Source organism: Balaenoptera borealis, assembly GCF_965194805.1.
Source record: "Balaenoptera borealis genome assembly, chromosome: 15".
Classification (NCBI taxonomy): Eukaryota; Metazoa; Chordata; class Mammalia; order Artiodactyla; family Balaenopteridae; genus Balaenoptera; species Balaenoptera borealis.
This window is the reverse complement of record NC_138871.1, coordinates 74309028-74334903: the sequence shown is the minus strand read 5'-3', so window position 1 is coordinate 74334903 and position 25876 is coordinate 74309028. Positions and strand designations below refer to the sequence as shown.

At 40.3% G+C, this 25876-nt stretch overlaps 1 protein-coding gene and 1 pseudogene across 3 annotated transcripts in view; both read right to left on the bottom strand.

The window, feature by feature from the left end:
- Positions 1–25876, bottom strand: part of LOC309612569 (uncharacterized protein) — a 452870-nt gene that overhangs the window by 90738 nt on the left and 336256 nt on the right. The gene's annotated exons all lie outside the window — the stretch shown is intronic.
- LOC309612555 (5'-nucleotidase domain-containing protein 3 pseudogene) lies at positions 965–25628 on the bottom strand (annotated as a pseudogene). The gene has a single exon. The product of its transcript is annotated as a 5'-nucleotidase domain-containing protein 3 pseudogene (transcript).

The window sequence follows — 25876 nt, the reverse complement described above, 5'->3', positions numbered from 1 at the left end:
GACTACTGCAAAGTTGGATGTGCATCACAGAAGCAAGCATAGACTCTTGTTGGGCAACTTCTCCATTTGGATTTAAGTTTACAGGTCATGAACTGTGACCAATGGCTAAGACTGACATCTTAGCAAGGCTAAAACCAAGATTTTATTATCCCTCTCATATTTTATATGCTTACCCTTCTACTTCCAAATACCACTAAGTTTCTTGGGTTAGCAAATAAAATGTGTTTCTGGATTATATTCCTTAAAGTATCTCTTCTAACGAGTATATGGACTTCAGCTGGGGCTGAAATGTTACAATCATTAAATCACATAATGTATCTAAAGTGCTTAGTCTAACATCTGGAATATAGTAAGTGCTCAGTTAATATTAGCTAAAGCAAATTCATGTGCATTTGTGAGTGCATACACACACATACACTCACACACATATAACTCTGCTTTTAAACTAAAGCACAGTCTGGCAATGTGTGTCAATATTTAAAATATCCTTTCACCTAGATATCCAACTTCTAAGAATTTGTCCTAAAGAGAAGCATGTTTATCACAATGTTGTTTATAATACTGGAAACTTAGAATAACCCAAATCCATCAATAGGACATTAGCTAAAAGAATAACAGGGCAGGGGCTTCCCTGGTGGCGCAGTGGTTGAGAATCTGCCTGCTAATGCAGGGGATACGGGTTCGAGCCCTGGTCTGGGAAGATCCCACATGCCACGGAGCAGCTAGGCCCGTGAGCCACAACTACTGAGCCTGTGCGCCTGGAGCCTGCGCTCCGCAACAAGAGAGGCAACGATAGTGAGGGGCCCACGCACCGTGATGAAGAGTGGCCCCCGCTTGCCGCAACTAGAGAAAGCCCTCACAGAAACGAAGACCCAACACAGCCAAAAATAAATAAATAAATAAATAAAAAAGAACAAGGCAAGGATATCGCCTCAACACATTAAAAAAAAAAAAGAAAAAGAATAACAGGGCATCTATACAACAGAATATGATACACAGCTCTTAAAATAATAAAGTAGAATTTTGTTTATGATATGAAAAAGTCAATGATATATTATCAAATGAATATGCAACTTACAAAGCAGTATTTATGTGTGATTTTTTGGGACAAAACAATGAAAGAAAAGACATCAAAAATACCTTGAAGAGGTATACCAAAATTATATATTTTTAAAAAAATTTTAGTTATTTTCTCTGAATTATGAGATAACTATTAATCTTTATTTTCTTTTTTGAATGTTCTGAATTTTGTTTCATACAAATGTATTTCATAATTATATATAAATAATATATATCCCATATATACGTAATATAGATCCCAGGCCCTCTTGAGAGGTGTGCCTTGGCTCCCTGGTCAGTATTCAAAGATGCTGCTCCTGTGTGCTCTCATAATTTCCAGTGCCTGTAAATTTTTTTTGCATTTATCCCTCTGCATTATAGTTTTCCTAATATATATCAGTCTTATCAACAAAACCATGTACATTTGAGGGCAAGCCCTTGACCTGACTCAACTTTGATTTTCCCTTATATGCCACCTGGCTTATAGTTTATGCTCAGTCAATGTTTGCTGAATGAATAGATGCATAAATGAGTAGGTCTCATGGCTTCTAGAACTAAACCAGTCTTCAGAGTCTAGTTAGAAAGCCATAAGAGAAGTGATACCTAACTTGCCCTTCATAATCTGGCTGTATCACACAAGACCCACAGTCTAGGATCCCCTGGAAGGGTTCCCTCAGGTACACACCAAGTGCTCAATACTCGTTTGTTGAAAGAGAGAATAAAGAATTGAATGGATGACAATGAAGAGAAGAGATTATAACAGCACCAGCTCCATCCGAAGCAGAGGATCTAGTAAGGGCTGGCACCAAGATCTGAACATCACTCTGAAATTAAGTCACAGAAGTGAAGGGATCTTAGAGATCAAATAATCCATCTTTCTCATTTCACAGGTAAAGAGACGATGGCCCAAAGAGGAGAGATGATTTCCTAGAGACACAGGACGGTTTAGCAGCAGAATCTAGGCTGGAACCGGAATTCTCACCACTCCCTGCAAAGCTGCCTCTTTCCTCAACCAGCGCCTGAGGTTTCTGTATATTTCAGCATGCTGTAGTTTTCTAGCTGGACAAATAGAAGGCAAAATCAGCATGTTCCCTATTCATCTGTTTGTCTCTTTTCCCTTCTTCCATCCACTTTATATGCCGTCTGAACCGAACCCCTTCCCAGAGCAACTGCCCCTCTGAAAGCAACCTGCAAGTATCCAGAGACCCAGCTGCCCAGGTGGTGAATCTCACCTACCAGGGTTTTGTTCTGTTGAATAAAAGCAAATCCTGCATCAGGCAACAAATACTTTCTGATTCCTGAATAATTGAAAGGCTGGGCCCCAAGCCGCAGCAGGCGAAGAACTGATGAGAAGTGGAGAAGGGGCGGGGTGGGGGGGGACCAGCAGCCAGCATCCCGCCCTGGGAGTTAGGGCCCTCCACAGGGAAACCGCTCCCTCAGGACCTGCTGCCAGGGCCCAGGCCTGTTTGTGGGACAGTGGGAAGAACTATGCAACCATTCGCATCTTCATAATTGCATAGCAAGCCTCTGTTTCTGCTACCAAATTAATCTATATGGTGAAAGCAAGAAAACAGAGGTCACTTAATGTACCGCATCACTAAGCCTGTGAAAACTGATCAAAGGAATTGAAAGTATGAGTCAAACAAATGTCTTCATATTATCTTCAGATGGACTATCAATGAGAATAAGCCCATTTCTCAGCTCACATATGAGTACTGAGACGATACAGACCTTCTCCTCATTTTCATGCTCTCCTTGCCCAGGTCAGATGAAAAAGATAAACCACACCTCACATTAACAGCATTTTTCAGCCTTATAACCACGGCACCTCTTATATCCACTCAGTGAGGCAGACAGAACAGAGATCTCCTTTATCCAGGGGAGATCGAAGAACACAATAGGGATTGGACCCAGGACCTGCAGCTCATGCTTGCGTTACGCTCTGGGACCAGCTCTCTCCGGTTTTATATGCCTCCTGCCCATGCTCTATATGGAACCACAGCCATTTCTACAAACTTCAGGTTCAACCAGATCATTCTTCTGTTACATCTATATTTTGCCAATAATTTCCCATCGCCCTCAAGATGGAGACCCAAGTGCTTAAGAGGGTCCAGGGCCTCCTCATTCCAGTCTGCCTTCAGGTTCTCAGCATGCACGATGCTCCCCGCAGTGGGCATGACCCCAACCACAGCGACTTCGGCCCTCCTGGCCTCGGAAGTGCCAGAATCATGGCTCAGGTCCTTCACGTGTGTGTCCGCCAGGCCTGGAACATCCTCCCCTAGTCAGCTGTTCCTCACCCCTCAAGGCTTTGATCCCTAAGGCTCTCTAATCCCTAGGGAGGGGAAGTCCCTTGTCGTATATCCCTATAGCACCCTCTCCTCCCAGTTCGTCTCCCTCGTGATTCCTGCTCCAGGGCCCTCTTCTCCATCAGACTGTGAGCCCCATGATGCTACAGGATAACAACTGTCTGGGTCATGTCTATGAACCAGCACCTATTACAATGCCTGGCTCAGAGCAGGGCTTAGTAAATATTTGCTGAATGAACAAATTTTTTTAAATGGCTAAATAAAAAGCAAAAAGTGAAACAGAATCAAAATCAGGCTACTAAAAAGTCCTTACTGAGTATATTTGCATTCATTTTTTATAATTGTTTAATGAATATTTATTTAGTGTCTGCTATGTGCCAGGAACTGCTCTAGGCACAGAGAAAACAACAGTGAAGAAAACAGGCAAAAATCCTTGCACTCAAGGGGTGGCTTTTGTTAAAGGAGACAAATAATGAAGAAAATAAATGAAAGGTATAGTTTGTTAAATGGTGCTTAGAACAATTGGAGGGGTGATACAGGAGGAAAAGGGATGTGTAAACATAGGTGCTGAGCACAGGTAGCTAAAGCTAATTCTCATGCTACCTAAGAAGTTCCCGAAGTCTGTATTCCACTAAATTTCTTTTCTCTTTTATCCAATTCCCCTAATGGTGTACATTTAATTAGCTTTCTATTTTAATGCTATTTTAGCTCATTCTGGGTTGATATATGGGTCAGGCATCATTTCTTCTCCCGTCAAATTATTTCCTTTGGATAAATTCCTAAACGGAGAATTATTTAATCAAATGTACATTTTTCAGACCTTGCAAGGCACTGTACTTCCATTTTGTTATCACAAATAATTTTAGAAACTGATAAGGCCACTTAAGCAAAAACTGATGTACCACTTTCATCATAGCATCAGCAGGGATGAGAACTATCGTTGCTTGTTTGTTTACAGTTGTTATTTTAGTAGATGTGAAAATAGTATTTCAAGGTTCCTTTCATTTGTTCCTCTTTGATTCTCCCATTTTTATTTTTACAGTGTGATTGCCCGAATACAAAGTAGTGTTTCTCTACCTCGTGGACAAGCATGACCGTGTTTCCTAAACTCGAGATCTTTGCATTTTCACAAGAGAGCAAAGGCTGCGTGAAAGGCCAAGACAGGAAAAGAGATTCCACAGAATGACCAGGCTTTTTCATTAAGACAACTAGATCATGAAAGCTACTAGAAATGAAGTATGAAAAAGGGTGATTGATAGGGTTCTGACCATGTTGGCAACATGTCAAATACTTAAATATCAAATACTTAAGGCAAATAAGCAATAATCACATACAGTACTAAGAACTAAAGTTGTGATGGTTCTCAAGCACTTATAGAACATCTATTCCTTTTGACCAGTTGAAGAATAGCCCTCAAAGGTAATGTTTTTTGCTCTTTGTCTTTTTTTTTCTTTTTCTTTTTTTTTGGGGAATACACGTTTTAATAAGATTGCAACACACCCGGTAGGGGTCACGGTGTGGCACTTCATTACAAGGACATTTTTTTTGTTTCATTTTCCATCCTCCAATGATCACATTCAAGCAATACACGGGTAGCAGTTTCAGGTAAAATAAAGTCCTGGGAGACCCACAACAAATGCACTGGCATTTGTCTTCTGACATGTTCGTTTCTCGCAGCCTCATTCTACAAAGTCTGTTCTGCTGGCTGGAATTTAACCAGAAGCTCTTCTCTCTCTGCCCTCCTTTTCTGGGGAAAAGAGTGAACCTGCCCATCACTTGGGGCACGATGGTCCTTCCCCCACAGGGGGCAGGACACGGGAAACGGATACTGAGGACCATCAAGGCCAAGGACTTGCAACTTCTCTTGTTCTTTCTCACGAAAGACTTCCAGAGAGGCTGAGTCTGCTTTCAAGTGAGGCACCAGAGTGCCAAAGCCCTAGTACGAGAAGATATCTGGGAACCGGCTGCTGTCTGGGGACCATCTCTGCTGCTGACATCGTGGTGTGCTATCGGAGCGCTCGCTCAAGCATCAGCTTTCTGTGAGCACTTCACCGGTGCACATCACTGGGCCCCTGCACTGCCTGTGAATGTTCAGTTTTTCCATGCGTTTTCCATGGAAGAGTCAAGAAGAGTTTCAAAATGTCACCTGCTGGAATCCAGAGATGGTATCAAGAAGGCTCCCCATCCCAGAAAATCTGACGCCAGTTACGGTACCTTAGTAAACAAGAAGGCTGATCACAGGGTGTTGACAGGAAGCCAGCCGCTGTCCCCACATGTACAGGAAGGCAGTCCCCGTGGGCTACGAGCTCCTGTCTTCATGAGCTGGGGGGTATCCTCCGTAATGTACAAAATAGATATCACAAGGCATGTCTGTAAGCGACAGTCACGTCTGCCCAGTGCAGGGCAGCCGCTGGTCCTGGCTTTTCGCGCCCAGCGTGGCTGGGCCACTGGCTACTTGGCCTGGGCCTCCTGCAGGAGTGGCAGCCTGGCGGCCGGGGGCCTGTCAGACCAGGCAGGAAGCTTGTGCTGCAGTGGGGTCCTCCGGGGGTAGAACGTGTAGCTGATGTCACAGCTCAGGAGGCAGCTCAGGGATGCCACGTAGATGTCGGCAAATCGCGACAGGCGCCGCAGGAAGTACGTGGGGTTCTGGTCTATGCGGAACAAGCTTCCAAACTGGGCGCTGAAGGAACCTTTGGTCATTTCTCTCAACTCCTTCCTCTCCTTTTTCCACTCCTGCAAAACCAGCTGTGACTCCGCATCTCTGTGAACCTGCATCTGCTCCAATAACCCAGTCAAGGTCTGTAGCCAGGTAATAGTTTGAATGTACTGTCCCATGTTCATGATTCTGAGCTCAGATGTCAATTCCAGGATAATTGCACCCGTTCACCAGCCATGCTTTAGGGTCAAGTCCGCCAGGTCACTGTATATATGGTCACCAAAATACAACACTTTGGATTCCCTCCATCCAGTAAGCTTCAAAAATTCATATAAATTGCCCTGCTTATAAATCTGGCCTTTCTGCAACGTGTAGATTTTATCCTAGAGTAAGACACCTTTCACATTCACCTTTCGGAAAGGACTCCACTTATCACTAAAGAAGTTTGGCTTCTCCGCCTGAACAATGACCACATCAAACAGGTCCCTCCAGTCTTTTCCAACAATATACCTCATCCCTTTGTCCACAAAGCTACTGGGGCTATTGGTGATGAGAAACATCATCTTGCCATGATCAGCCAGTTTGGCCAACACTGCACGGGTCTGCGCAGGGTAGCAGATGTACTTTTCAGTATCTGCTTCAACTGCTCTGTACATGATTCCTTTGGTGTGCACCTCCCGAATTGAATCCTTGACGTCTCTGTACAGATGCACAGGCTCATAGTCGATGTTGTTCTTCAGAAAGTACTCGTTCACACAGGACAGCAGGGTCATCTCGGGCAGGGAGAAGATGTCCATGAACATGGACATGATGTCATGGTGTTTCCATGGGAACTCTCATAAAAGTTGCTCATTTGTTCCAAAGGCAGGTGGGAGCCCTGGTACATTTCAATGACTTTCTCATCAGGGACCACGCTGAGGCCTCTGTAGACAGTTCCCAGCTGGATGTAATGAAAAGCACTGATCTTCATCAAGACCGACCGCTGCACATCATAATGCAGTCCACGGATTGCAAAGTTTGGGTCATACTCATACTTCCTGATTTCCATGGGATACCTGTGTTCGTTGATGGGAAGGTCCCGAGCGGCATTAAAAATCAGTGTGTGGAGGTGCTTGGAATAAAACACCAAGGTGTAATCATAATCAAAGCTGTAGATTTCAATGTCTGACAGGCTCCTGTCATTGTTTGAGAAGATGGCATCTGGATTCAACAAGTTGCTCACAACTGAAGTAACCAGTTCTTCCGTGTTCCTCTTCGCCTCCCAGTAGCGCTCCCAAAGGTAGGGCTTCATGTCCGGGGCGGTCCCAGGTGCCCTGCATAAGGGCCCCGTGCGGGGCCCGCGTGCGACCGCCCCCAAACCGCAGTCCGGCAGCCGCCCTTGCACCGGCCCCACGAGCTGCTGCCGCCGCCATGGCCTTGCCTGCCGCTGCCCCATCGCGAGTGGCGCCTCAGGCTATTTGCCTTTGTTGCGTAAAGATTTTCCAGTTTATATCCTGGAGGCTTGATTATTCAGATTATTTCTGTATTTCTGTATAGCTGAATAAATTAGTAAGTAAAGGCCTTTTTGGTTAATTATTTCATTTAGAAAATTATATTAAATAGCTATTTAGATCACTCATTGCTCTATTTCATTCTTATGTTATCATTAATATGTAGTATTCAAAGTTGTACATGGGCTCTAACCAATCAGATGTTAGATTCATCTTCACTTTCAAAGATAGTAACTGGACATTTCAACTGCTAACTTAAGTTTACTGTCAAATAGGAGACACTTTGGACAATTTAAGTTTTTTTTATTGTCTGGCATATTTGTTCTTTTGACATCAACTAGTTATCATGTCTTTTGATTTCAACTAGATTTTATGTATTTGTATTCCTTTTTAAATGTAGCATAATTTACGTATGACATTGACCATTTTGATGTGCAATTCTATGAGTTTAACACATCAGGTTACAAATAATGTAACAGCTACCAGGGTCAAGATTTAAAACTGTCCCATCTCCTTCAAAAAATGTCCTATGCCCCTTGGCAGTCAAGCTCTCCCTCTATTTTCAGCCCCTGGCAACTACTGATCCGTTTTTGCCTTTTCCAGATTATCATGTAAATAGAATCATAAAGTATGCAACCTTTTGAGTCTGGCTTCTTTCATTTGGCAGAATGCATTTGAGATTCATCCAGGGTGTTACACGCTTCAGTACTTTTCACTCCAGAATAGTGTTCCTTTACATGGATGTGCCACAGTTTGTTTATCCACTTATTAAAGTGCATTTTGAGTTGTTTTCGGTTTAGAGAAATGGTGAACCAAGCTGCTATAGACATCCAGGCACAGGTCTTTATGTGATCATGTTTTCATTTCTCTTGGGTAAATATCTAGGAGTGGCACTTCTGGGTTGTTCAGTGACTTATAAAAAATTGCTAAATGGGGCTTCCCTGGTGGCGCAGTGGTTGAGAGTCTGCCTGCCAATGCAGAGGACACGGGTTCGAGCCCTGGTCAGGGAGGATCCCACATGCCGCGGAGCAAATAGGCCCGTGAGCCACAACTACTGAGCCTGCGCGTCTGGAGCCTGTGCTCCGCAACAAGAGAGGCCGCGACGGCGAGAGGCCCGTGCACCGCGATGAAGAGTAGCCCCCGCTTGCTGCAACTGGAGAAAGCCCTCGCATGAAATGAAGACACAACACAGACAAAAATAAAAAAATAAATTAAAAAAAAAAAATCCTTCCCTCTACTTAGAAAACAAAACAAACAAAAAAAATTTGCTAAATGGTTCTACATTTTGCATTCCTACCAGCAAGATATGAGAATTCCAGTCACTTAACATGCTTATCACCTCTTGATATTGTCTGGTATTTTTATTTTCGCCTTTGTATTAGGTGTGTAGCAGTGTCTCATTGTGATTTTAATTTGCATTTTTCTGATGACTAATGAAGATGAGTGACTTCTCCTGGGCTTGTCATCCCTGTGTTTTGGTGAAGTGTCTTCAAATATTTTTCCATGTTTAATTGGTTGGATGTTTTCCTATTATTGAATTTGCAGAGCAATTTATATATTTTGGATACAAGTCCTTTCTGTTTCGCCAATATATCCTCTTAGCCCATGGCTTGTCTTTTCATTTCCTTAACAGTATCGTTTGCAAAACAGAAGTTTTTCATTGTGAAGAATTCCAATTTATATTCCTTTTAAACAGTGTGTGTGTGGTTTTTTCCTATCTCTTTTTGCTCCTTGCACCATCATCAGTGATCATTGTACAACAGATTTGTTTTGGTCTACTTCACAAAGCACACGCAGTTGCCGCTTCATCTGCTTAACATCAAGGGAACAAGTATGAGGACATGGGATGAGCATTGAACTGACAGTCAAGATGTCTAGATTCCTGTTTTGTCAGTGGTTTGCCATCAACTGTGAGCTAATTATTTCAATTCTCTAGGCTTCCATTTCTTCATCTCACATTAGAAATAAAACCCAACTTACCCATTTCAGGAATGGTGAGGATATAGTGAGATAGAAGATGCAATAGTACTTGCAAAGTGCTGGAAGGATGCTGCGTGCATTATATTTTCCTCTTCCAAGAGCCTCGCATCAATTTTGACAGTCACACTGGACCCAGATTACAAAGGTACCTCTATAACTACAAATAGAAGGCTCTAATATACTTTGTGTACCCAGTACTTCCCTCTTTCACTCTAGAATATCCTTTGGTAACTTCAAATTTTCTTTTCACGCTCTTATATCCATTTTTAAAATGCTATATATTTAATACTGGATAATCTTCAGATTTCATTTCAGAAACTTGTAATTTTTATTTTTTTCAAAAAGAAATGCTCTAACCAGCAATAGGATTAAGATTTCTTCCCTTGGACATTTGGCAGAAACATCTTCTTTCATGAAATAGTGGTGTTATTCAACAATGGAGCATGATTTTTTTTCTTCTCTCTCTCAAGGGAGGAAACTGAAGTACAGCAGAAGATTAAACATTCTCTAGGATATGTACAGTCCCTTTTCCAGTAAAAATAGGTAAAGAAAAGGATATTTCTGTGGACAGGATTATTTGTGTTTAGGAATTATAGCTGTAAGGTTCTAAAAATTCAAACTGTCTAGGAAAGGAATAAAATTTTTTTAAAGGTTTAGTCTATATAACCATAGGGAGTTGATAATTTGTTATTTTCATGAAGTATTTAAAATCTTTATTTAACATTTTGAATTTAAAAAATTAAAAAGGCTTCTTTATCAGTTATGTAGCTAATTTTGGCAAAATTGCTGTTAGTGTATTTTGGGAAATAGGTAAATCTTACAGTGAATTCGTAATAACCAAATAAGTCAAGTCCAGAATAATTGCTTTAAAATGAAGGTCAAATTATGTCACCACTCTGGTCAATGGCTTTGCCATCTTACTCAGAGTGACAGCCAATTGCAAGGGTCCACTCTCCCCCACCTCCCTGATGTCAGCTCCTGTCACTCTCCCCTCTTGCCTTCCCCACTCCAGTTTACTGGCCTTCTCTTCCTTGTTCATTTCAGCTCTTGTGTTCTCACTGGTGCCCCCTGCCTGGAGTGCTCTTCTCCCAACTATCACATGGCTCATTCCTGGTCCAGGACCAGCTACATAATTTGTTGGGCCCAGTATAAAATGAAATGTATTTTGTTAAAAAATTATTAAGAATCTTAAGATGGCAACAGCAGAGTATTAAATCAAGTGTGGCTACATAGGTAAGTACACCCACAAAGCCTGCCCTGCCTGGCTCCTTGACTCCTTCATATCTCTGTTTCAAAGTCACCTTGTCTTAGAGAAGTTGTCCTTCTGTCCATTCTATATGAAAGAGTTACCCCTAGCACCCTTGGCCCTTTTATTTTATTTTATTTATTGATTACTTGATTGTCTACGTTTCCCCAGTGGGATATAAAGTCCTCACGTGCGGTATCACCCAGAGCATAAGACATACCCAGCACGTAACACAGTAGCCACTCAAATATTTGTCAACTGAATGAATAAAGGAGTAAATGAGAAGTAATAAAAATCCAAAGCCATATGAATAAAAAAAAAATCAAGAGGCAGACCAGATTTTAAAACAGTAAATATAAAAACTGTATTTGCATGTATGGGGAGAGGCTCAGATTTGGAAATTCAAATTTAGGAAGGAGAATGAACTCAGCCTCAGTTCTTACATTAGCTGGTTCTGTGACTTTGGAAAGGTCTCTCGATCCCTCTGAATCCCATGCTGTCACCAGTGCAGTAACGGGCCTTCCAACACTTCATTCTGTGACTTTATGGAACAGTCTCAAATGTGACAGTATAATATAATAATCTGATTAGTTGAAGATATTTTCTATACATTTGGGTCAAAAAACAAAAACAGGATGCTCTTTGGATGACTGGTCTAGCATTTCTCCAGTCTTCTCCTTCAATGTGACGGTCCACTTACAAATATGTATGGTATACAGTATACATATATACTGTATGATATATTGTGGCCTCACAAAATCATTTTTCCTGAGGGAAAAAGAGCTCTGCTTTGAGGAGTAGCTAGAATTCTTGTAAATAGCTTATTATGTATCAGAGTTTGGGTGACTTGGCGATTTAAACTCTTAAATTGATGACATTCATGCGTTTATTCAAATCCACAGGCTGTCATATGTTAGTTCTTTAAGAAGAGACTCAAATCTAACTGGAGGTCCCCAGGCCTGCACACTTCTCCTCACTCCTTTTTGGGACAATTCTGGGGTATCTACTGCTGAATCCATTGTGGAAAACAGAGTCTTCATTTAATATGCCAAGCTCCCTTTTGATATTATTAATTTAAAAAATCATGAAGAAATGTTGTGATCATAAATTCTCTCAGCATAGACGATGTTGAAAAAAAAACCCACAAAACACTATAATGCCTTCTGGCTCTGTATGTGTCTGTGTTGAAAAATATTTGTTTTCCAAATCTCAGCCTCTCGCCTTTTTGGTCAATAGCTGTGCATAGTACTTGCTCTGTAGTTTGTTTTTCATGTCCATTTTGCTTGGGATAATGTCCTATGTCTTTTTTATTCTTCTGATTCTTTTTCCTCTACTCATTGTGTTTTTTTAGCAAAGAAGCAAACCTATTTCTTCCCCTAGAATCCACATTAATCCTTCCCACTGAAAGATTTCTGATGTGCTTTTATCACTATTTTAAAATAATCCCCATATTCTATCTGATAGGAGAGCAAGATGGACGCCCATCACATAAGAATAGACAGAGGCAAAATGAACTAAAAGTGAAACCCAATACAGATATTAAGAGCACAGCTATAGCCTTGGTCAATTGAATAAGGAAGGGCTTAGGAGTCCTATAAATCTCAGTACAAGGTTAGAGTAGGACTTACTACCAGGCTCCGCTGATGTTGAAGTCTTGATATCCTCTTGATTATGAATCCTACTTCTAGAGGCAAGGATTACAGTTCCTTATTGGGCAGCCCCAGTTATAACAGGGAAATATGAATATAGGAAATTTGCTTCATCATCAGAAAGGCAGGTTAGACACAGCAGAGCTTAGTGAATTAAAGATAAGTTATAATTGAATGCCTTCTTGCTCAGACAGTAAGGACAAAATAAGAATAAAAAGCACTGTATGTACATATTATTCCCAATTGTGCTACCAGCATGCAAAGAGCATCTGAGAAGCATGAAAATCCAGAACATCCCATGGACATCCCATAAATGAGTCTACACATATAGATTCAGGGACATCAAGGATGATTTCCTGTCTATGAAAAACACCTCCTTCTCTCCTTCCTAAAGGTTTGGATAAAAGCATAAGAAATCTTCCTACAACAAAAAATTAAAAGATAGATTTGGCCACCTGGGATAGAAGAAAAGACCTCTGTGGTAGGAACTGGAAGATCTGTTTCCAATCCCAACCATTTCCCTAACCAGCTTGAGTAAGTTTCTCGTAGACCCTTTGTACCAACCCTTCTGTCAGCTAAACACCATGGGTGGGACTCACCCAGCTGACATCAGGTGGGACAGAAGAATCAGCCAGCTGAGCCCTACTCAAATGTCTGAAGCACAACACTGCTTCAAAATTATACAATTATATATAATTATTATAATTATATATAAAAATAGTTGCTGTTTGAAGCTACTAAATTTTGGAGTAACTTGTTACACAGTAATAGGTAACTGAAACTGAATTTTGTACTGGAGGCAGGTGCTGTTAGAACACAATCCTAAAGCATGTGGCATTGGCTTTGGAGTGGAGACGTGGGTGAAAGGTAGAAGAGCTTGGATGAGACTGTTGGTAAATTGTCAAATGACAAAAGGAAAAATGTTTTTGGAGCCTGGAGAAAAGATGTAGTGGTAGAAAGTTCAGCGAAACTGTTGCCTATAGTAATGTAGAAAATAGAAAAACTAATGAACCATTAGATCAGGCTAAAGAGATTTCCAGACAACATCAAAAGTAGCAACTGGTTTATTTTTACTTTATGTGACAAAATGCCATAGAGAGTATTTAGATTAAATAAGAAAATGTACAATTTTCAAGCAGATTTTAGAGGAAATACAAGGAAGCCAAGACTTCCTGTTTCCAAAACAAAAATGTTTTCCATTCCCAGCATCTCTGGATGGTAAAATAATCTCAAAGTAAGAAATGGTCTCAGGGTAAAGATCTTAAGGGTGTTGCTACAAGACCTTTGTTGAGACTCAGAAAGATTTAAGGGTGTGCATAGTAGGACTGATAAAAATCTTAAGGAAATGCCTAGTGGATTCTCTCTGGCTGGAAAGGAGCCTTTAAGAATCTAAGGGTAAAATGTTGTAAAATCTTTTATCTAGATAAAAAGGTGTCAAGAATTTTGAAGACTTTGTCCCATAGCACCCTGTGTCACAACAAGCCAGAGAGGAGCTTACCTGGAAGATAATTGTGAGTATGATTTTGATCTAATGGAATTAACCCCAAAAAGAGTCCTACAAACACACAAAGAGAGCTTTAAGAGAATTGTACTATAGAAGCAGTTAGCTGAATGGACAGTCCAGAATGAAAAGAGACCTTTGTACCCACAAAGGAAGAAGACTGAGAAAACTACCTAGCCAAGCATAGGTCATTTGTTATACAAAAGAAAAGATGACTCGGAGGGTAAAACCAAGAGCCCAAAGAAGAGAGAACGGAACCAGGGAGAATCATTCCCAGGGAGGAAGACTGGGCCTAATCAAGGAAGTGGCAACAAGTGCACAGTTCTATTTTATACGTAGTTGGATTTCTGAATTGGTCTAGACCAGTGACTGCTATGTGCCTCCTATTCCCACCTGTTTGGATGAGAATGTCTGTTATATTTATCCTCTTCCTGTATCACCACTGTCTGTTGGCTGTGAAGGGGCAGATAACTCGTGTCTTTATTCAACATATTCAACTTCTAGACTTACTCACATAACAATATTCTGAACCTCAGCTTGAGCCTGAAGCTAGAATTGGGTGAGAATTCTGAAGGTCTTGGGAGATGTAAATGTATTTGCAGGTGGAAGAAATATTCATGGTCTGTGGCCAAAAGGGGGACTGTGATAGGTGAAAGATGGCCACAGTTTCTTTGATGCTCCTCTGCTGGAAGGCTGGAGTCTAACATTCTTCCCTTCTAATCTGAGCTGGCCTCCTTCACTTGTTTGATAGAATGCAGCAGAATTGACATTCTGGGAATTTTGAGACTAAATCATATAAAGTCTTGAATTTTTCATCTAGGTGGCCTCTTGGGACACTTTCTGGGAACCAGGTACCACCATGCTGGAGAGGACACATGTAGGCATCAAGATGACGTCTCCACTTAGCACAGTCCTCCAGCTCAGACATAGCATGGAGCTCTCTTGGACCCGTGGACCAGCCCATCCACCAGCTGTATATTACAGAGTGACCTCAGTCAATGCTGTGTGGAGTCAAAGAGTTGCCCAGCTAAGCCCTGCCTGAATGTCTGAATCACAAAATTGTGAGAAAAAATAAAACATATTTTTATTTAAAGCTGTTATGTTTGGGGGGGATGAATTGTTTCGCAGCAGTAGATAACCAGAACAAAGTCTCTTTCTCTTTCTGGGTCTCAGTTTCCTCACCAACAAAATGTGAGATTTGAATCAGACCTCTAAGTTTTTTCAAATTTTAACAAAAATAGCAAAATAACACATAACTATTTCTATTAAACTGCCATAATTTTACTTATAAAACCATCTATAAATAGTAAGCATTACAAATTATGTCACTTCTGACTAAAATGTCAGAAATAGAGTTAAAACATTGGGGAATTATTGTCAATACACACTAACCACCATTCTGGGTGAAGATAGGTTAGCAAGGTTAACATTTTTATAGAGAGACAATCTGATTTCTCCTCAATGATTCTCCAAAGGGGCTGGCTAAATGCACTCAAATTACTTAATATCTAAAACAGCTAAGTCTTTCAAACAAAATTTACCTTGAACAAGGCATATGAAAATTGATCCAGAAAATTAATTCCTATCTGCAAACACATCAGTGACTATGTATATATGTATGGGTAAACACATATACTTCTGTCTATGCATTTAGCACAGGAGGTCTTAACTCAGAATCTATGTACCCTCAAGGAGTCCAAGGATAGAGTTCAGGTGGTTCACGTATTTTCAATGGAAAAAATTACGTATTTATTTTCCCTAACCTTTAACTGAATTTAGCATTAACTTCAATTATGCATGCAGGTAGCAAACCAGAAAAGTATCAGCAGTATCTGTGATTTTTGTTACCAGTAACAGTCACCAATATTTTCATATCACATAACAGTTGTTGTAGATATCTCTAATTATCATTTATGCTCATCACAACTTTGTAGCGTTATTAATCCCACTGATAGAGTCACTATTGAATGCATTAATAAAGATATATATATGTTGGTAATGTATGAATCCTACTATATCATAAATTCACTTTTGATATTTTAATATTTTATCATAATTGGTTTCCTTTTTAATGCTATGTTTTAAAATTTATTTTTTAAAAATTATTCTGAAAAAGGATCCCTAGCCTTCTCTAAGTCTAGAGAAGGGGTCGATGGCACCAAAAGGTTAAAAACCCCTCACTGGCCTCTCCAGCCAGGCAGCACACACCAAGCCCCTGCCATGGGCCCAACATGGTCCTGGAGATCGACGCACCAATACATTAGTTTTCTCTCATGCTTTGCTTCCTCTTCCTGTTTCCTACGTTAGTTGCTCTGAATATCAGCCCCTGACTTAGGCCCCTATCTCGCTTCTGGCCTCCTCATTCTTCACAGATTATTTGGCCTCATACTTCATTACAGAGAAATTGGAACTTCTTCATTTTATCCATGTCCATTGACTCTATTGCTACCTATATGCTGTTCTCTCTCAAATATATAAATTTCCAAATCTCATGTCTCTCTTGAATTTGAATTCTAACCACCTGCTCATCCTAAATATCCTCCACACACTTCAAATTAAACGGGATTATTCATTACCCATTCCTGCCATCACAAGCTCTGACTCACTCACACCTAGGCACAGATGGTGACAACAATTCTGTGCATTAGACTCTTTGGTGCCATATCTGGATTTAACTCCCTCTCCCTCATCCCCAAATTGTAATATTTAATTTGTCCCTTTAAATATTTCTGAAATCCATTTCTCTTACTCGACCCAGACCCTGCTCAATTCTAGCCATGACCATTTTAATAATCTTTTAAAGAATCTCCTGGTTTCTAGTATCTCACTGTCTTCAGTCCAACTAGAATTATCCTTCTAGAACTCAAATTAAGCCATCTCACTTTCCACCTTAAAAGCTGTATTGCCTAGATCAGTGAGCCTCACCTGGGTGATCTGTTAAAGAACAGGTTGCTGGGCCCCACCCCCAAGGTATCTGATCCAGTAAGTCTGTAGTGGGGCCTGGGAATTCGCATTTCTAACCCATTCCCAGGTGAGGCTGCTGCTGCTCAGGAAGCGACCCTTGAGAATTACTGGCCCAAACCAGTAAAACTGTTTGCTTTGTAGTTCTTCCAAGAAAAAATGTTTCAGTACCACCCTCCTAAACATGTATGCCTATTTATTTATACATTATATATTCAACGCATGTTCTAATGCACTAACACAGTGGGTACATCATGAAACACACTAAAAATCATCATAAAAAGATGAGCTCAAAACAAATAGAAAGTTCAAGACTATCCTTCCTGCATCCAAATGGACCCTGTTGTTCACCCTGCATCAGAGGATTCTGGGAGGGATAAAGATTAAGAATAAGCGCACGACTTGAGATGCAAAGTCTTATCCTCAGTTTTTCTGGTCAATCATAGCCAGCCTGCGTTCTCTCTAATCCTGGCTCCAGACCATACGTTACAACCTTAGGAAATTTCCTTAACTTCTCTAAGCCTCTGTGTCTTCCTCTGGAAAATGGAGATAATGTTAGTAACTACCTGGGATTGTTCTTAGGATTAAATAAATTCATATGCATAAAAAAGTCCCTAGCATATAATAAATGTTTGATTACTGTTGACTATCATGATTGCTCCCGGTTAGACACCTTATGCTATAACCATGCTGATCAATTCACTGTTCCCTGAATAAACATCTACAACTCAATGTCTTTGCTCATGTTGTATCCTCTACCTGGAATATACTTCCTTTATCTCCAGTTGATAATATCCTTCTCATCTTTCACAGCCCAGCTGAAAATATTATGTCCCCCGTGACAACTTAACCCGAACTTCCTGGCATAATTAATTGGTGTCTCCTCTGTGTTCCTCTGCACTTGTACAAGCCTCTGACTATGGCTTTCCACAATGTATTATGTACAGTTGCTTACATGCCATTTCCTCCAATATTGTGAGCATGATATGAACAATGTCTAGTTGACCTATGTATCCATCACATCACCCCCAGGAAGTGCTTGGCACATGGCAGATGGTAGATACTGATTGCGAAGGAGGGTGAGGACATAAGGGTGACAATCCTATTCTAGTACCACAGCCCAGCCTGTGACCTTGTGTTCGGCTGCAGATGGTGTTTTCCCCAAGTGACTCCCCACTTCAGCCCCACTTTCCCTGGTCCCTTGGCCAATGAGGCTGTGATATAATAAAAATGAAGATTTAGTCTTTGTCCCAGATTCCTAGCACACAGCTCCTAAAAACCTTGAAAACTTCAGAGTGATGAGTGTCTTATGCATGCTATTGAGACGACTGGTTCTAGGGGCCCCTGGACAGCTTCAGGATGGGGGTTGTTCATTAGAAAGATCAAGCCTTAAATAGAAACTTGGAACTTTCAGTCCTTTCCCCTAACTTCCTGGGAGAGGAGAAGGGCTGGAGATTGAGTCTAATCACCAATGGCCAATGATTTCACCAATCATGCCTGCATAAAGCAACTCCCATGAAAACCCCTGAACAACAGGATTTATTAAAGGGCTTCTGGGTTGATGAATGCATCTATGTGCTGGGAAAGTGCTGCACCCCAATTCCACAGGACAGAAGCTCCTGCACTTGGGACCTTTCTGGATCTCACCCTATGTACCTCTTCATTTGGCCGTTCATTTGTATCTTTTATAATGTCCTTTCAAATCAACCTGGAAACATAATAAAGTATTTTCCTAAGGTTTGTGAACTCTTCTGGCAAATTATCAAACCTGAAGAGGGAGTTGTGGGAACCCCAGATTTACAGCCAGTTGGTCAGAAGTACAGGTGTCAATCTGAGCTTACAACTGGCACGGAGGCAGTCTTCTAGGACTGAGCTCTTAATCTGGGTCATTAGTGTCAGATTAAATTGAATTGTAGGCCACCCAGCTGATGTCCAGAGAGTTGAAGAATTGGTTGGTGTGGGGAAAAGAACCAAAAAACACCCATTTGGTGGAACGTGAGTAAAAGCAGTTCAGAGAGGACAATTAGGTTTCATATGGAAGTCTGCATCCATCTAATAGAAATATGCTAGAGGTACCATACCGCAAACTATGCCTTCATCAGCCCTACATCCCGTCCATCTGAATAGTATGTCCACAAAACGGTGACAGACAACACCTATTCAAATTGATACCTCAGTTCTTCTCCCTGGTTTCTGTAATGTCATGGCCTTGGATATAAAAAACTGAATGCTTGTCCTCAGTTGAAAACTCTCCCAACCTCATTAATAAGAAAGCCCAAGCATCCAAGGCCCTGAAGGCTTTAAATTATGTTTCCCTTGAGTCAACGCCAGACCCCTCTGTCACAGTATGTCCCAGTGCATATCCACATCTATTTGAACCACAGGTAACATGTGTTAGAGGTTGTGCTTCTCAACACTGCCCTGGTTGTCTGCAGGGCTCATCTTCAGTTCTTTCAGAGTTGCTACCAGGTTCTCCAAGTAGACTTGCTCTTTGTTAATCCTTGTTGCCCACTCCATGAAAAATACCGGAATCAAAGTACACTAACATTTTAATAAACCAGTCAAAGCCCATCCACCACCTGCTAATCAGGGTAACACTGTCACCCTCCCTCTGCCCAGATTCAATGGAGCTCTGTTTACATGTACTCGTGATACTGGGCTAATTTATTGTGAAAGAAAAGCTAGCTTCATGTCACATAAGGTATATTTTTAAACCACGGCACACAGCATAAGGGAGCCAGATATGCCCCTGTCAACCCTAATGAAAGAAGAATATCAGACCCATTAAAAGGCTAAAGTCCAATCACCCTTCAGTTACTTTTCTTCTCATCAGCAAAAATGCTCATTAATTCTAATATCTTTGCTTTCAGGCATGAACTATGAGATCTGAACAGAAATTTCATTTGTAATGAATACATTTGGACAGAAGTAAAATTATGATGATTCTACTGGTAATAATAAAAATAATAAAACATATCACAGGAACCAGAGGATTCTCTGAGCTGGCAGGGGATCTGTAAGACCCTCTGTCTGTGACATAGTCTCATGATGACCAGAAGCACCTGTATAAATAGTGTGACTATAAAATCATGAGGCTGATTCTTCTAACCAATAAACCAGAATGCATAGGTCCAGATAGCAAACATCCATTACCGACTTAATCAAGTGTTGAGGATATGGACTGTTCTTTTGAATAACCCTGCGAGCCTATTTTTGAGCCTGTATTTGGTGAATCTACAGGAATGCTTTTTCTGGGATGGGAGATTATTGTAAGGATACTGGGGACAAGTATGTAGAAGGCCACAGAGTCACCTTGGAACCCAGAGAGTCCAGGTCTGGATTTTCCTAAAGAAGGAGATAATCATTCTCCATGATTTAGACATCAATGAAATAACCAAGATTCTCTTACTTGACTTAGCATGTATATTTTCCACCAGAAAAAAATCCTTGAGTTCTGCATACAGCAGGTACTTAACAAATATTTGTTCAGTGAGTAAGTGAATAGGTTCAGATTTGCCACTATCCAACACTATCCAATTGCTTCCCTAGTCTTTAAGGAATAAGGCTGTCCAATCCCACAACCTAATCCCACAACCTAACCCCATGACTACACTACAGTCAGGGGAAAAGCCTCATGGAATAGCTATATCAGCCCTGGGCTCCTCACCTCTAAGATAATTTAACATAAAAGAATAGACTACTACTTTTTTAAGCCCCCGCATTTATGTCTCTGCTACCAATAGCCAAATATATCAATAGTTACTAATCCATCCCAACATATACTACTGCTCCCATTTCACAGGTAAGCAAACCAGTTCAGAGAGATTAAGATTCTTGCACCAAACTACACAGCTAGAAAGCACGAAGCCAGGCTTATAAACCCTGCTCTCTCACAGCAAAATCTTGTTCTTCCTAATGTGCCTACCACTGTAGTGGCCATGAATCAATAGAGCAATTAGAATTGTTATGTCTATTGTAATATGTAGTTAGAAAAAGGATTTGACTTCAATAGATCAAAGAGAAAAGAAATTAGAAAGAGAGCCTGTGGGGAAATGTGTATGTGGAGAGTTGCCAGAAGAGAGGCCAGCCAAAAAAGGATTTAACACAATTGCTTATCAAATGGGCAAAGGACAGGACCTGCAATTCACAAGTGAGGACACGTAATTAGAAGACAAATGGGGAAAACATTTAATTTCTGTAGATATCAAGGAAAAGCAAATTGAAACAACAGCTTTATGCCTTCTAAAACAACAAAGAATGGCAGCACTCAGTGTTATCAATGTGCTGTGAAGGCCATACACAAATGGACCCTGGTGAAAATATAATTTAGAACACCTATTTGAAACAAATTTACCTATAATTGTCAAGAGTCATGAAGATGTTTATGCCCTTTATCTTAAAGAACATACGAGAGAAAGAAATGTATTTATATAGATAAAGATGCAAACCATAGCAATATTCAGAACAGCAACAGTTTAAAATTAAGTGCCCACAAACAGGAGGATGTTTGTGTAATATGGTGGAATATTACAGCGTTAGCTCAGTCTATCCCCTCTGGTCTGGACCACTGCAATAGACTTGTTTCTTGTCGCCAGCGTTGTCCTCCAATCCAGGCTCCACTCTGTCACCAGATAGGTCTAATGAGTATGGCACTCCCATCGCCAGCCTGGTGGAGTTCCAAGTTCTGAGACAGGCCCCCAGGGCTTCTGCGAGCTTTGTTCCACCTGCCTGTCCAACTTCATTCCTTGCACCTGCCCCACCTGCAGGCCTGTTTTCCCAGTGTATTAAATACAATATAAACACATTCATTTCCTGAATAAACATCTATAACCCAATGTCCTTGCTTATGTTGTAGCCTCTGCCTGGAATATCCTTCCTTCATTTCCACTTGGTAAAATCCTTCACATCCTTCACAACCCAGTTGAGAAGGTGAGCTGGGCTTTACTCATGCATCTTTAGAAATAACGGGGCTGTATCTGTGCAACAGATGCCAGTTTGCCTTCATGACTGAGCTTACTTACTGCCTCTTTGTAAATAATTTCTTAATTTTCTACACCTTCATTCCCAGGAGAAATCAACCATGCTTTCCTTGGGACCTCCAATGAATGGTCTATCATGGTTATATGGATGTTTATCATGGTATCTGTTATTCCTCATTGCATGTATTTTTGTATATGTCTCTCTCTATTAAACTCCTTGAGGTCATGGGCACATCACCATAGCCAATCATATCAGCATCTTATTCACTATCATTTACTGAATGCTTACTCTGTGCCAAGAACTGTGCCATGCATTTTGCATTTTATCTCCACATCTCATTAAAATTTTACAACTCTGATAAAGTATGTTGTTAATTAGTCTCAGTTTAAAATATGTGGAAACTGAGGCTCAAAGAAGTTGAGTAACTTGCCCAAGGCACAAAGTGAGCAAATGGCATAGCCAAGACTTGAACCCTGGTCTAATTGATTCTGGCCATCTACCCACCATACTGTCTCATTCTCTTTTTTAATATAGTAGCTGAGTATCTTGTCATCATGGAGGAGCCTGAAGGTTCCCAAAGGCAGACATTGGGGCTTGTTAATGAAGACAGGCCAAACAAAGGTAAAGCCTTGCCATGGAAGAAAGAACAAGCTGAGTTCTGATGATGTCACTGGAGCCCAGGATCCAATGGTGCCTGAAGCTGGCCCTGTGCTGTGGAGACCTCAGCTTGCAGGATCTTGGTTCCAAGGCTGGAGGTCGGGCCCGAGCTCCTGTGGTGGGAGCGCCGAGTCCAAACTTCAGGACTAACAGAGAACCTCAGACCCCAGGGACTATTAATCGGAGTGAGGCTTACCAGAGGTCATCACCTTGGCAACAAGACCTGGCTCTACCCAACTGCCTGCAAACTCCAGTGCTGAACACCTCAGGCCAAACAACCAGTAAGACAGGAATACAGCCCCACCCATCAAAAAAAAGGAAAAGACAAAAACTATGTTACAAACGAAGGAACAAGGTAAAAACTTACAAGACCAAATAAATGAAGACAAACTAGGCAACCTACCTGAAAAAGAATTCAGAGTAATGATAGTAAAGATGATCCAAAATCTCGGAAACAGAACGGAGAAAATATAAGAAACATTTAACAAGGACCTAGAAGAACTAAAGAGCAAGCAAACAGTGATGAACAACACAATAACTGAAATTAAAAATACGCCAGAAGGAATCAATAGCAGAATAACTGAGGCAGAAAAACGGATAAGTGAGCTGGAAGATAAAATGGTGGAAATAACTGCCAGGGAGCAAAATAAAGAAAAAAGAATGAAAAGAATTGAGGACAGTCTCAGAGACCCCTGAGACAACATTAAACGCACCAATATACAAATTATAATGGTCCCAGAAGAAGAAGAGGAAAAGCAAGGGTCTGAGAAAATATTTGAAGAGATTATAGTTGAAAACTTCCCTAACATGGGAAAGGAAATAGTCAATCAAGTCCAGGAAGTGCAGAGAGTCCCATACAGGATAAACCCAAAGAGAAACACACCAAGACACATATTACTCAAGCTATCAAAAATTAAATACAAAGAAAAAATATTAAAAGCAGCAAGGGAAAAGCAACAAATAACATACAAGGGAATCCCCATAAGGTTAACGGAGGATCTTTCAGCAGAAACTCTGCAAGCCAGAAGGGAGTGGCAGGACAATTTAAAGTGATGAAAGAGAAAAACCTACAACCAAGATTACTCTACCCAGCAAAGATCTCATTTGGATTCGGCAGAGAAATCAAAAGCTTTTACAGACAAGCCAAAGCTACGAGAATTCAGCACCACCAAACGAGCTTTAAAACAAATGCTAAAGGAACTTCTCGAAGCAGGAAACAAGAGAAGAAAAAGACCTACAAAAACAAACCCAAATCAATTAAGAAAATGGTAATAGGAACATACATATCGATAATCACCTTGAGTGTAAATGGATTAAATGCTCCAAATAAAAGATACAGATTGGCTGAATGGATACAAAAACAAGACCCGTATATATGCTGTCTACAAGAAACCCACCTCAGACCTAGGGACACATACAGGTTGAAAGTGAGGGGATGGAAAAAGATATTCCCTGCAAATGGAAATCAAAAGAAAGCTGGAGTAACAATACTCATATCAGATAAAATAGACTTTAAAATAAAGACTGTTACAAGAGATAAAGAAGGACACTACATAATGATCAAGGGATCAATCCAAGAAGAAAACATAACAATTGTAAATATTTATGCACCCAACATAGGAGCACCTCAATACAAAAGGCAAATGCTAACAGCCATAAAAGGAGAAATCAACATTAACACAATAATAGTGGGGGACTTTAACACCCCACTTACACCAATAGACAGATCATCCAGACAGAAAATAAATAAGGAAACATAAGCTTTAAATGACACAATAGACCACATTGACTTAATTGATATTTTTAGGACATTCCACCCAAAAGTGGGAGAACACACTTTCTTCTCAAGTGCACATGGAACATTCTCCAGAATAGATCACATCTTGGGTCACAAATCAAGCCTTGGAAAATTTAAGAATATTGAAATTGTATCAAGCATCTTTTCTAACCACAATGCTATGAGATTAGAAATCAATTACAAGAAAAAAAACTGTAAAAAACACAAATACATGGAGGCTAAACAGTGTGCTGCTAAATAACCAAGAGATCACTGAGGAAATCAAAGAAGAAATTTAAAAATACCTAGAAACAAATGACAATGAAAACATGATGATCCAAAACCTATGGGACGCAGAAAAAGCAGTTCTAAGAGGGAAGTTCATAGCAATTCAAGCTCACCTCAAGAAACAAGAAAAATCTCAAATAAACAACCTAACCTTACACGTAAAGCAACTAGAAAAAGAAAAGAAAGAAAACCCACTAAAACTTAGGAGAAGGAAACTAAAAGTTAGTAGAAGGAAAGAAATCATAAAGATCAGAGCAGAAATAAATGAAATAGAAATGAAGAAAACAATAGCAAGGATCAATAAAACTAAAAGTTGGTTCTTTGAGAAGATAAACAAAATTTATAAACCTTTAGCCAGACACATCAAGAAAAAAAGGGAGAGGACTCAAATCAATAAAATTAGAAATGAAAAAGAAGAGATTAAAACTGACACCACAGAAATACAAAAGATCATAAGAGATTACTACAAGCAACTATATGCCAATAAAATGGACAACCTGGAAGAAATGGACAAATTCTTGGAAAGGTACAACTTTCCAAGATTGAACCAGGAAGAATTAGAAAATATAAACAGACCAATCACAGGTAACGAAAATGAAACTGTAATTAAAAGTCTTCCAACAAACAAAAGTCCAGGACCAGATTGCTTCACAGGTGAATTCTATCAAACACTTAGAGAAGAGTTAACACCTATCCTTTTGAAACTCTTCCAAAAAATTGTAGAGGGAGGAACATTCCCAAATTCGTTCTATGAGGCCACCATCACCCTGATGCTAAAACAAGACAAAGATATCACAGAAAAAGAAAATTATAGACCAATATCACTGATGAACATAGACGCAAAAATCCTCAACAAAATATTAGCAAACAGAATCCAACGACACATTAAAAAGATCATACACCATGATTAAATGGGATTTATCCCAGAGATGCAAGGGTTCTTCAATATATGTAAAACAATCAATGTGATATACCATATTAACAAATTAAAGAATAAAAAGCATATATCATCTCAATAGATGCAGAAAAAGCTTTTGACAAAATTCAACACCCATTTATGTATGATAAAAAACTCTCCAGAAAGTGGGCATAGAGGGAACCTACCTCAACATAATAAAAGCTATATACGACAAACCCGCAGCAAACATCATTCTCAATGGTGAAAAACTGAAAGCATTTCCTCTAAGATCAGGAACAAGACAAGGATATCCACTCTCACCACTATTATTCAACATAGTATTGGAAGTCCTAGCCACAGCAGTCAGAGAAGAAAAAGAAATAAAAGGAATACAAAATGGAAAAGAAGTAGTAAAACTGTCCCTGTTT